We start from the raw sequence: 13,300 nt of genomic DNA, 5'->3' as shown, positions 1-13,300 counted from the left end.
TGCATTACTTTCCAACGCAGCAAAATATTTTCTCCTCTTTTGAGGTCCCCTCGGAGGATAAAAGAAAAATCTTTCTACGAACCAAAGCAACCTGAAGCGTATGCAAATACATTTCTACTTCACAGCCTTGCACATTGGACAGCGCAGATGTTTGCAGCAACGCATGAAGCCTCTCGGAAAAAAAAAAAAGGACACACCAAAAAAACACGTTTATCTGGCGCTGCCGGTCGGGTGCACAGCAGAGAGCAGCTGTTTAAGGATTCATGAGGCACGCAGGTGACCCTCACTCATGTGGGAGCAAATAAAAGCCAGCTGACCAACGGGTCGCACCTCGACCTTAACTACACCAACATTGCCATTACCAACGGACCACTGCGTCCGCTTAATGGCAAGATTTATCACTCCTACGATGGGATCCGGAAAAAAATCCCGCAAGTTATGCAGCTCGTAAGAAGTCCCATTCCGGCACACATGGAGCATCTTGTCTGGCTGATGACTTATTCAAAGCGTCCATTTCTACTTTGGAAGGGACAAAATGTTTCAATTAATGTGCCCGTTCCGGCGAGGGCCTGTCACGGCGTGCTGATTTACGCAAAGCAAGTACGGTAGCATGGCTTCCGTAATGACACAATAAAGACTCGGGACTAGATTCTCCTCCCACGCATTTCCATGGAAATGTGGAGCCGACCTTGGTCTTTAATGAATATTGCTCGGCCGTCTCTTTAGTACCACACTTTTACACAGTATTTAGCTAAGTCAAAAGGAAGTGCCCCTTGTCTTTGAAAGTTCATGAGAACGTGTTTATAAGAATTTATGGGCCCAAATTTCCACGTGCGGTCGGAGTAAAAACTGCCGTATTTTCATTTCATGCCGGGGCAAGTTTAGTTTGTCGTATTTGGAATTTGGTAGGCTTTAGCGTTCCGGCAGACCAAGGGCGTTTTCTGTTACATTCCCGCGGTGCACCTGACAATTTGGTGACGGAGAGTAAAAGAGACCAGGTGAAAGCAGGTCTAAGTTGCGGCAGACATATTTTGCGCTCCGCCGACGTGTGGTGGATGCCATCGTATTTCCTTCATAAATGTGACATCGGCGTGCATCGAACCCTCTGAATCATTGTAGAAATAAATTCACTGACGCATTCATCTTTCATACATTTTTAAAAGCAACCCCGACTGCAAGTGCTCACTTTGCAACGGACAACTTTACATCACCCAGAGGTGGAGATCTTTTTGCAGTTCCTTATAAACGTACCTTGCGCGCGTCGCTGTCTTGCATGGATACCAAACGACAAATTAGAATCCTGCATCATTGAAAAGTTGCTTTACTTCAGGAATTCAAATCAAAATGTCCAATCCATACACTGTGTTCAAAACGTAGGAACATGCTTTTCAGTCGGCAAATTCTTACCTAAACAAGTCGTGTTTCTAAGTACGACTGTTTGAATTGAGCAGCTGTACTCTGATTTCTGACATCTAAGTGGACGTTCCCCAACAAAGGGGATTTCCCTCATGAGGAAGCACACAGTGTCCCAGAACGCTGAACACATTCACATCCATTTGGCAAATGTGCTATTTAACGCACAGCTGTAAAGGTCCCTGACAAGCTAAGCGCGTTGTCAACCTCGCTCCTCTCCCCTCGCCACATGGGTTCTAATCTAATGTGATAAGGGGAGGATGGCAAATGAATATTCAGTGGCTCGGATCTGTCATGCAAAGGTTCACAGATGGTCTCCCGACGGTCGCTCGGAGTTGCTCTCCCCGCTTCCAAACTACTCAACTTTGATGAATTAAAACCAGACGTGCAATACAGTAAAATTCACTTTGAATCATTTTGGAGAGGTGTGGCATAGCCCGTGAACGTTTTAAAATGCTTCCTCCCTCAAATGTAGCCATTAACGCAATTCAGGAACTTTGTCTGGATAAAATATAGACGTTTTCCAAATTGTTCTGTGAATGTACCAATCGTGCCTCACAGTCGAGAGTTAACACACCTGCCAAATTTGAATGATTAAAAAAATTTTAAAAAAATCGTCAGGTGTAGAAAATGAGGCTTCAATATCACGAACAATCAAGCTGTTGTATTAAACGCCAAGCATATTTCCTCTTGGTACAGATTCCAACTTGGTCAGCCAAGTTAGCAAAACACTTCCTTAGCAACACGCACACATGAATTCATTCTAATCATCCTGTTGAGGATGATTTATTTCATGTATTTATTTGTTCTTTCATGTTATCAGATACGTATTGATTGTGAACTGCTGCAGATAATGTACGTGGCGCAGTTGTGTGCAGTAATTTCGCGCCGTTATATAGTATTGATGCTTTCTATAATTGCATCGTGATAGTAATGCTATTATACAAGATGTGGATTGGCTCAGGTAAGTCCGCACTGAAGTCCCAATAAAAATGCAGCACCTGCCGTGAACAAAACTAGACACTGTTACAACCCGTATGTTGTCCTTGGATGCGTTTAGTCTTTTTTTTTCTGCCAAAAAGAGACTTTGTAAATCTAAAGATGAGCCGTGAATGTTGCTGGAAATCTGGGCTCTACATATTTGTTCCCCGATGGTAGTCAGTTTTTTTTTTTTTTGTGTTTTTCTTTTGGATTTTTTTGTTTACTGTCTGATCAAGCTGATGATTACTGAAGCAGACACTTATTGGTAATTACGTTTCCAAACATCACAAACTAATTTGAACAAGTCATAGATAAAGTTCAGCAAGGTGACGGCAATTAAAGAGCATCAGTGCACATGAATCTTGGACAGGCCCGTCAGGCAGAATAAACATAATTAGCCGCGTATGCGCCTCATCAGTATGCAGGAGCTTAAAAATAACTCTGTGACACACTAAACGTTGCCGAGAGTCCGAAGACACGTTTGCATTGATCGAGTCGTGTTTAAAATGGAGCAAGTGCTTGTTTACTCTCGGATGCTGCTCATTTCATAAGAATACAAACGAAGGGACGTGCAAAAAAAAAAAAAAAAGAAAAGAAAATGAGTATGGCTGTTTAGCTCTGCATGAATTGATCAGATGCAGAAATGCGAGCGGCAAAGACTCCCAACACCAGTTTATTCATCACCTTCACTACGAAGCAAGACAATCCCCTGGCAAATAAAAACAGGAAATATACGCGTTTGCAAGCGGAGCCAGAAACATTTAAGTTGGACATCAATATTTATTCGAGTGTTTAATAACACAGCGATAAATTTGAGGAAAACGCTCCCGCCTCGTCCAAACACGGCGCATACATTCACGCCTGACGCTTCGGTACGGAAAGCCACAGGCTGTTTTAAACGTACTGCAAATATGCGTCACGTGCTCAATAAACACTCCGGAAAAATGTTTCTCAGGAAGCAGAGGAGCAGGATGATGCGAGGCGATGCGAAATGAGGGAGATTGATGAAAATCTCGCCAGAACAATGGAAAGAGTGGCAGAGTACAATGACGGACTTTCACAGTTAGTGGACACCTACTCACTCGCGTCTTTGTTATTGTTGCACACATCACCGTTGATAGGGTTAAGCGTAATAACTACTGCTCAAAGACAAACTGCCGCGATCGTGGTTGACAGCTTTTATTGGAAACAAATCGACAAAAGGCTTACAAGCAAAACTGACCGAGAACTGAAGTCTGATTTATTCCTTGCATTTTCTGTTGCTTCACTTGGTGACACAGTTGGGTTTCAAAGTCAATGAATTAGCACGTCGTAAAGAAGAGAAGTGATTTTTTTTCTGCTTTAATACAAACGTTACTACCAATTGTAAATAATTTCTGCATTGATTTTCTTTGGACACCATTCTTTTTTTTTTTTTCCCCCAGAAACTTCAGCAGACTGAAAAACAACCATTTCTAATAGACATATTCATCTAGTATCGAACGGTGCATTTGCCAAGGGAAAAGATTCGCCGATTAGTAAACAAGAGACGGAATAAAAACTAAAAAATAAAAGACTGGATCTTTCGGGTAGGAGAGCACAGTTGTCCGTAGGATTACTGTGTTCGCATAAGTGCTAATTTATGAGGATTCGATAGTGGCGTGGAAAATTTATGGATGGGCAGTCAAATGAAAATGCCAATGAGAGACGGTTTTACTGTAAGTGGTGTGACACTGATAACAGCGGCGACTCGGGGCTCATAAATGGGACCACTGGTCTGGAAGAGTAGTCGCAATATGTAAAAGGAATTCATATTTGGGTCAATTTGTGTATTGGAGCTGATGACTCGCAGGGTGTATTGCAATTCTCGTAGCCCTGAAAATGATTCTTCACCAAGAAGGATGCGTTCGATGCACTTATTCTCTGTTGAGAGGAGCCACGATCAAGGATTAGTTATGCATCACTGAGCAGGGAATCGATGAAGTCGTATTAAAATCTGGTAAAAATGCATGTGGCGGCAAGCGAACTGAAGACGTTTAGCAAAATAAAGCTGAGTACAGCGATGGCGACGAAAGTGCTTTTGGACAGCAATGCGGCAAGTACAGAAGCAAAAACTGTTTGAGGTGTGATGGTGAAAACAGAACGTTGGACAAAATGGGACAAAAAAACGGGAAGCGGAATCAAAAAGCGTTAATGAGATGGAAAGACACAGGTGGAAAAGCACAAGAGAGGGCAGGGAGCTTTTTTGGTGAAAAAAAAAAAAATCATTAAAGTGATGCAGCCTCGCTGATCAAACAGGCGGCAGAAAAGGCCAAAGGAACGACACTTCAAGCAATACTGAATTAACTCGCCTACTAAAATGTGGAAAGTTGAGAAGAAACTTGTACAAACGCAATCAAAGATGGCTTCCAACATGGGTTTGTGTTCGCGGGTCTTTTTTTTTTGTGTGAAAACAAATTGCCTCAAAATGTAATGATCTGTATTTTCTTGACTATTTGATCACATTTAGCTTTCATGTTTGGAGCCCTTTTTTCATTCATTTCCGTCTGTTCTCGTCTGGCCCCTTCCTTGTGTCAACCAATCAGCTCCCTCCGGCCACTCGGCTCGTCCAGGTGTGCCTCGTTGTCTCGTCAGTTTGCTTGCATGTGGTTCTCGAGCTTCTTTCAAGTCTTTGTTGGTTAGTTGTTGTTGTTCGTTAACCAAGTCATGTTAGGTTTTGAGTTTCTGTGTTACTTTGCTTTTTATGGATTTTGTTCATTCCACATTTGCTTTGTGAATAAATATATTTGTTTCGGAACACTCCTGCGTCGCTCCACTTTGTAGGCTGGGACACTAAAAGTTACACATAAATCCAGAACTGTCATCAGGCCTGACATTCCTGAAGCCTTGTCCTAAACCTCAAACTCACCTTTGGTATAAAGTTTTTGAGATGTGACTTTGCGAAGAGGCCCTTCCTCTCATGCAAGGCAGGGGTGCAAACACATTCTTGGTCACGAGCCACATTGCAGTTGTTGCGTTTGACACCTGTGCTCTCAATGATTCACTTTTTCTTTGACGATTTGCCACCTCGACAAGGGCGTCAGCGGAGGAAAGAGGAAAGGTGTGATGATGACCAGAGAAGCAGAAATTGAATTTGCTGTGATTTGACAAAGTGGTACACACGTCTCCGTCCTGGCCGCACAGCAATAAGAAAAGAAAAATTCAATTAGCTTGCCTTCTGAGCAGTAATATTTCCCGGTCACTCGTCAAAGTTGAACGTTTTATTAACCATGCTCAAAGGCAAATAGAGATTTAGTCGTTTTTTTGAAAATTATTATTATTACTTTTATTTGATCAGAGCAGCAGCACAGCGTGCTAGTGGTTAATACGTTTGCCTCGCAGTTTTGGAGTGCGGGGTTTGAATCTTTTGAACTTGGAACTCTCCAGGCATTTCCGCTTCCGCACACATTACAAAAACAACTACAGACTCTAAATTGTTCATAGGTAGACATGTGAGGTGTCAGTGTTTTTTTTTTCTTTTCGCTGGCGCTCACCCTATGTCAATTGTGATCGGCTACCGCTCACCCACAAAAATAGATGGCTGGATGGAGAGATGAGCCGAGCGATCTTGACGCATTGTTCATTTCAATAGCACCCAAGTCAATGCTGCTGATTTGGTTCACCCTGGACATTTGTCGTCTTTCAAAGGGCAACGAGTCCTTCAACAAATCCTCGATGTGCTGTGATGTGCTAACCTATTCGTGTTATCAACGCACTTTGTTCATTTTCATCTCATGGCAAGAAAACGTTTCGAGTCTTGTTAGTTGCTTTAAATAGACAACTCGCTCTTCTCTTTGTTTGACGTTTACTTTGACAGTCGACTTGAACCGGGCTCCTGTCTAATATTTGTGTTTTTTTAATTTCATATTCATTGACCTTCATGGGGTACTTGTTTGAAGTTGTTGCTGACCTCTATTAAACTAAATGGGAACATCACCGAGCACCCTTGAAGTTAATCTGAATGTTTGTCAGTGTTTATTCAGAAAGAAACATTCAATTATTCATTGCTAATTGCTTCGTGTGGGAGAAAGAAAAAAAAAGATTCTAGCACTTTACGGGTCGCTTTGCTCGAATAGTTGCTTTGTTTTCTGTTTGTTAGGTAACACAGCATCTAAATGTTCCATCATTTGAGTTGCCATCGTACATCTCTCAGTAGCAGTATTCATCAACAGCAGCACTTCCTTATTGCCACAGTTTTAGAGTTTAACTCTCACAGACGCAAGAAGTGAAAGGCTGGAAAGTCTTCTGTTGAAATGCCAAGTAACAAACTCATGAGTGATTTTGGTTTAAGACGGCAGTCAACCAAACAAAATGACGCTGGGAGCATCGCATGGCGTATGTTTGCTCAAGAGCACTGAAGCTTTTCCAAGAAGCTCAGCCTTTTATAGAGTCGAGCAAAGCGCTCCAGAAGGCAACGCCGCCGAAAGTGTAAGGCCTCAAACTTTGACATGATTGTATGGAATGACTCTGAGATCTGAAGCAAAATCTGAGATTGAATTTGAAGGTGGTGTCGCCCAGCCTTTGCTGTAGCCATTTCGTTGCCTCTTTGAAAATATGGGCGAGCATTATTTATTCGCTTTGTGAAAGCAGAATTAGTGATGCGGTTCTTCTTTTGGCACTTTTGTGCTCTTTAATTTGAACATCGGGGAGCTGACTCCAATGGCAGCCCCGCTGGAAATCTGCTGTTTCTCTTGGTTATTTTTTTGCTGACTAGTTCACATGCTGTCCTTAACGACAGGGACTCACAGAGGGCTATAGAAAGGAGAAAATGAGTCGCTGAGGCTTAACTGGCAAGGTGGGACGTGCGAAAACGCCGTGATCCTCTCAGCGTTTCAATTCTGACACGGATAATGGAGTGAGGGCCCGTTTGTTACCAAGTGACCAAATCCACTCGTACTGAAGACAATACAATCATGCCACGAGTGTGAAACAGATGAAGCTGTCCAAATCACAGAAGCATACATGCATGCACACTCTTGTCATGTTTGGCCATTATATCGCATTCACACAATATTTGTTGTCTTCTGCCAGCCTACTGAACTTAAAGGCCCGGTAAAATGAGCAAAAATGCTGGAACGGCAGACCACGGTACACTGTGAGGCGGTCGGAGCAGTGCGACGCCCCTTTTTTTTTTTTTTCAATTAACATACAACATACCTGACATAAAACCTTTTTTTTTTCTAGAATATGTTCTATGCAAGCCCACTAATTGAAACAAGGAACTCTGATAAATATTGCGTTTGTGGAATAAGTGTTAATCCGCTCGTTTTTAGCCATCTCTGGGGTTAGGCCATTTTGTCACATTTTGCTGCTTAACTCATATTCCACAAACACATCAGTATGCCGTGTCTCAACTAGTGGGCCTACTGGGAACATCTTGAAAAAAATATGTTTGGGTTGATTTCCTTCTTTAAGGCAAGATGATTTTTTTTGCATAGCTTGATGGCTAACTGCACTCTGGGCCAAGTTGTTATCACTATAGAAGTGCAGTTGTTCCAAATAGACACTAATGGAATGAAGGCGTTGAAGTACCTGGATGAGGCCTGACCCGGGCCCCGTTTTAGCCACACCCCCCAAAAATCCAGACAACTGAGATGGTGAAAAAGAGTTAAATGCTATTTCTCAGCAATTCATTGTGAAATTCTTCTCAGTCGTTGCACATTTTCAGAGCTTATATCTAAACATATTTCATGTATTTACAAACAAATCACGAAAAATATCTTTCATAATAACTCCGTTAGAACAAAGAGCTCACTTCACGGTACTGTTCGCAGGTTAAATACATTGATAGCAAAGTACAATGCCTTGCTTTTGATCTCAAATCACACGAAGCTGTTCACCAGACAAGGAGCGCAATTAACACTTGAATTGAATATTTTAGTGACTGTGTGATGTTGTGGGCGACCCGCAAGAACTCAACAACTCAGATCACGATTCAATCCATAAAACAGCGTTGTACAAAAGCAGAAACATGCAAATTAAACGATTTTCAGTCAACATTAAGAGACTCGCACCCGCTTCACGAATAAGCCATACAAAATGCATGCGGCGCATCAGCATCTAACCTTGACGTCTTTGCAGTGATGGCATATTTGCAGGCTTTCTCAAGTAAACAGAAGGGTTGTACCTCGGTGGGAAGGTAATGTTACATTATGCAAAGGGCCCTGCCCTTCAGCTTAATAACAAGGTTCTACGCTACATTAATGTCTAAAGCGCCGTCCGACTGGTGCCAATTCCCATGGCAACTAGCCACATTTGAGAGACATTACTTTCGGCATGGGAGTTCCCAGATAAAATAGCCGCCAGGAGGCTTATAGGCTACTTGAAATACATGACTGATATTGCTTTTGCCTTATAACAGAGAGGACTGCGTATCTTATTCCAACGCGCTATCACTCTAAAATGTCTTTTAAATGTGAAAATTATACGTACGATACTGCGGTGGATTTCGTACTACCTGAATGTACAGGTACATAATATGAAATATTTAGCGCATATTTTGATGGGAGAATAATAACACACCTTTTTGCTTTTATTATAAACTCGTCTCCAGAGTAAGGCAGGTCATGATAACGATGATAATGCAAATCAAAGGGCTCGGTGTCAGAAATAACCAAATGCAAAAGAACGATGCAAGACCGGGGATACTAACACACTTAAAAAACAAGGTGACCTTGCAGATGGTGACCGATGGAAACATTTCCGTTCCTTTTTGAAGGGATCTACACGCCGCAGTGCCCTCAGGTGGTTGCCGAGCGCATTCTATAAGGGAGGGGCAGACAATCAGAACGCCCAGTCACCCATGGTTCGTAGCTTGGTTTTGGAGGGACAGAGTCAATGAGTCTTATTTGAATGGAGATTGTGTGAAAAGATCCGCTGAATAGGAAGAACAAGATTCAAGTCCTCAAAGCAACTGCCCGGCACACCATCGAAGACCCGGCTGGTGTAATAATCTGACAAGAGAAGGAGCTAGACAGAGCTATTATTGAAAGAAAAAAGCTCCCCCACAATGCACCAATGGTTTCACCCCAAGTCCAGCATCCTGAGACTATACCCGAAGAGATAAGTGAAGCCTCGTGCGACAGAAACCACTGCAGACACGGCGCATTAGGTAGAGGAACCACTCTGGCTGCACAAGCTCCTGTGTGGCATGTGCCACTGACAAAAAAAGTGGCTGATACTGAGATATCCTCCCGATGTTTGGAAAAGGCAGCAAAGAGCCACTCAACATGGCACCGCAAGAAAAGGCAATAACCACAAGATTAGTAGAGACTTGGACCCACCAGACCGTAAAGGCACACACGTGCAGCCTGGGCTAAGACTAACACAGTCACAGAGACTAAGTCCAAGGTCATAATGGCCTGCAAAGTTGGCTGAGCCCACATCATGCGTGACCTCCAGATCCAGATGGATAAGCAGGCGGCGAAAGGAATGTGTGATCATTACAACAATTCTGTGCAGGAGAGTGTTTTCCCCCTCTGTAAATGTCCAAGTTAAGGCAGTTAAAATGACTTTCAAATAAAAGAATGCCACAGTTAAGAGGAAAATACCAATGGCCTGATTTCCTAAAATCCCCAAAAGCAGGTGCAGAATTGGGTGCTTACTTACTTTATGGATCGCACACCTTTGGCAACAGGTTTGAAAAAGAGGCTTTTGTGCTTTAGCTATCTCCAATGAGTTCAACAAAGGAGCATTTTAGAGGACACTGCAAGCGCAAAATGAGTTGATGGAATTGAAAGTTTAGGTGGAAGACAAACAAATTACTGAATTGAGGAAAATACACCTGTCGCTCTGAAAATGCTCGTTCCGAGTGTGTGGCAATTAGATGTACAGGTCCACCCTGCGTAAAACTGCACGGAAAAGTTGAAACAGCACACCTGGTAATCTGCTTTGGGAGGGACGGGAGAAATGCCGAGCCGGAGTGCAATTTAGTCAGAAGCGATATTGCATGACTCCTTCTTGTAAATGGATCCAAGTCAATGCTGAGATCATTCGGAAGCTCCCAAATTGCATTGTTGAATAGACAATGATCACAATTAAGTTTGTGCCCTTTTTTTGCATGTGAAAACCTTTCACAAATCAGGCCCCAAGACTCTTCATCAGAATGTTCCTGCGTTCACTGTGGTAATGCCTTTAAGTGTCATTTGTCTCGTGTGACTCTCCTGGACGGTCACGTGAGGCTCTTCAGTCCAACTCGTTGGAAAGACACAACCTTGTTATTTGATGAAGGGCAGCAAGAGGAAGAAGTGCAACCAGAGTAGCCCCCTCTGGAAAATCAACGATGATTGGAAGTAGCCAAGGTGCCGCCGTAAAACAAAGCTTCTTTGACCGTGTATTTGAAGTCAGCCACTGACCCCTTTTATTCGCTTTACCTCTGGCATTGACAATTTAGAGGATTTAGTGGTCGGAGTGTCCAGAAGACTGACAAAGCTCCACACAGCAGCATTTCTGACATGAGCCAAAAGTCTATAAAATCCTTTCCCAGAGGATTTATGAAGGATTTAGCTTCTAAGACACTGTGTGCTAACGTGCAGGATAAATACAAGAATGGTTGAGAGGTGCTGAAGGTTTCATGGATGTTAAAACAGAAAAACTGTCATCTGCACTGCATCAGCACCGCTTCCTCCAGAAGCCCACTAATAGCAATTCTACGTTTCTCGTTGCCTTGGCATTTGGAATTCCTTGTTGACGCATTCGCATCACCAAACTGGATGCTCAGCTGGCCCCAGAAAGCAGCACACAGGCTTGACATCGCGATACCTGAACTCCACCATGGGAGAATTGCCATTTTGCCGCGGTCAATTCCTGGAGGCTTTTTTCCTCCCCTCGAATAACTGTCAGCGGCGATCCAGTCCCAGGGGGCCCGTGGCTGAACGGCTAAAGCGGTACCTCCCTCTTCTTCACTGGGTATTCCAATCTGAGGCAAGGCTCACTTCTCTCCACCCCCGCAGGCCCTGAACATGCAAGCGATGATGTCTTTGTGACCAAGAAGGTCATCAGTAACCACAATAGTTTATTCTAAAAGAAAAGCAAACTGCCCCTCACAAGAAGTCTTAAGTACAAACAGGACAGGACTAATTTATTCACAGTACAATTGAAGCTCAACTGCGTTGAATGCGAGATATTCTCTTATCTCTTATCATAAAGATGCTCTTTATTCCCATTTGCCCATGATACCGCAGCCCATCTTGGAATAAAGTCGAATATATTCCAGTCCAGCCTCCTGTTTGCAGGGCAAAGCTGATCTAATTCCCCATTCTATCAAGCCATAATCCACGTTAATGAGCTGTGCACGATTCTTGAATGAACATGCAAGGTGTTCTTTCTGCTGGCATTGTGAATAAAACAGGGCCTGCAATAATCGATGCCATGATTAATGGCCTTCCGGAGATTAAATGATTTAGCCCCAAGCGAGCACACGGAGCGAGGTGGTATCATATTTTGTCATATCAAAACAGGTTGACGAAAATACTGGACTCAATCACAGTCACAAAGTCAATAGGCACACGACTATATTTGCCACCCACCACACGTGACATTACATGTAATATTTCAATTGTATTTATGCTCCCTTGTTGATGCGGTTGAAATCGTTTGCTCCATTTGTTTTTTAGTTGGTTGAAATATGGCTGGAAAGTCAGAAGATTAAAGTTATAAATAGTCAGGGTTTTAGAACTTTGCCACAATAAACCAACACAATAGATGTGATTTAAAAAAATTAATATGTTTCCCAAAGCTATCGGTGGCATCGACAATTTAGAAATGATAGGCATTTTATGCAGAGTGCCTCCACTTGAATTAAAGGTGATGTGCATTTTTCGGGCAATTTCAAAACAGTTTGCATGTGTCTTAAAATTATACCAGACGCCGAACGTGCGATGTCACTATTCAGCAAAATTGTAAACAGCTCGGTCGCAGACACATGGTGGTCAAATGTCAACATAAATAGCCCACTTAAATCAATACTAAAAAAAAAGAAAATCATAAATCTTCATTTTATGAAGAAGAAATAAACACTGTCACTGTGTCGAGTAGCAATTACAAAATCCCATGCAGCAATTTCCAGTCAGCATTCAAGGAAAAATAGGGGCTAATCTTTGCACATTGGGCCTCGCGGTGCCCTTTGCCTTGCTCCAAGTATTTGTGGCAACGTTGCATTATCACAGCAGTCACCGAGGCCTAAACAGCCTCACCAAGCCTCCCCTCGATTGTGTTAATCCATTCGAGGATGTCCAAGTAGCTGTGAACATGATAACAGCTGCTGACTCTAATTATGTTATGTTGACATAAACAGAGAGGTTTCATTTGATTTGTGTAAAAAGCATTTCCACCGCTGCCTTCTTGATTATACGACTTCTTTGCTCAAGGGAATTCATAATGGTTTCACTGTGTGGTCAACATGTGCCGCTGAATGAGAAAAATATACAGGAAAGGCTTTTAACAGCCTTGACGGAATTGTATAAAAACTAGTAGGTTACTTTGATAATTCATCAACGTGCATAAATAATAGTCTACGCGTGTAAAAATCAAACATTGAGAATGACTAATGAAGATATACGGCACCTGCCTGCGTTTTGATTTGGAATTGCACTTAGGGCATTTAAAATATTGCAATAAAATAAACATAATTGAAACTTATGCCCGACATTAGAATATGTTTGAAAGCCAACCATTTGTTAAGTGTGTTACACAGATCTTTAGCAAGTATTTTAGTAAGTGTCTGTCTGGCACAGCTTCTCAATTTTGATCACATTAATGGATTAGGAGCCGGCGGTGTTGCAGCAGTGCAAACTTATCATATGCTTCTCTTGGCAAAATGGAAATAAGAGGCTTACGCTTGGTTTATGGAGCCAATTCAGGGGTAGAGGAGGAGAGAGAGAAAAAAACG

At 42.5% G+C, this 13,300-nt stretch overlaps 1 protein-coding gene across 1 annotated transcript in view; it reads right to left on the bottom strand.

The window, feature by feature from the left end:
• lrp1bb (low density lipoprotein receptor-related protein 1Bb) overlaps positions 1 to 13,300 on the bottom strand; it is a 213,756-nt gene that overhangs the window by 140,977 nt on the left and 59,479 nt on the right. The gene's annotated exons all lie outside the window — the stretch shown is intronic.

This window comes from Filicampus tigris, chromosome 14, assembly GCF_054856515.1.
Source record: "Filicampus tigris isolate MCC_2025a chromosome 14, RoL_Ftig_1.0, whole genome shotgun sequence".
In the NCBI taxonomy this organism is placed as follows: domain Eukaryota; kingdom Metazoa; phylum Chordata; class Actinopteri; order Syngnathiformes; family Syngnathidae; genus Filicampus; species Filicampus tigris.
Note: the sequence above shows the minus strand (reverse complement) of the source record. Positions and strands in the feature narration are given on the sequence as shown.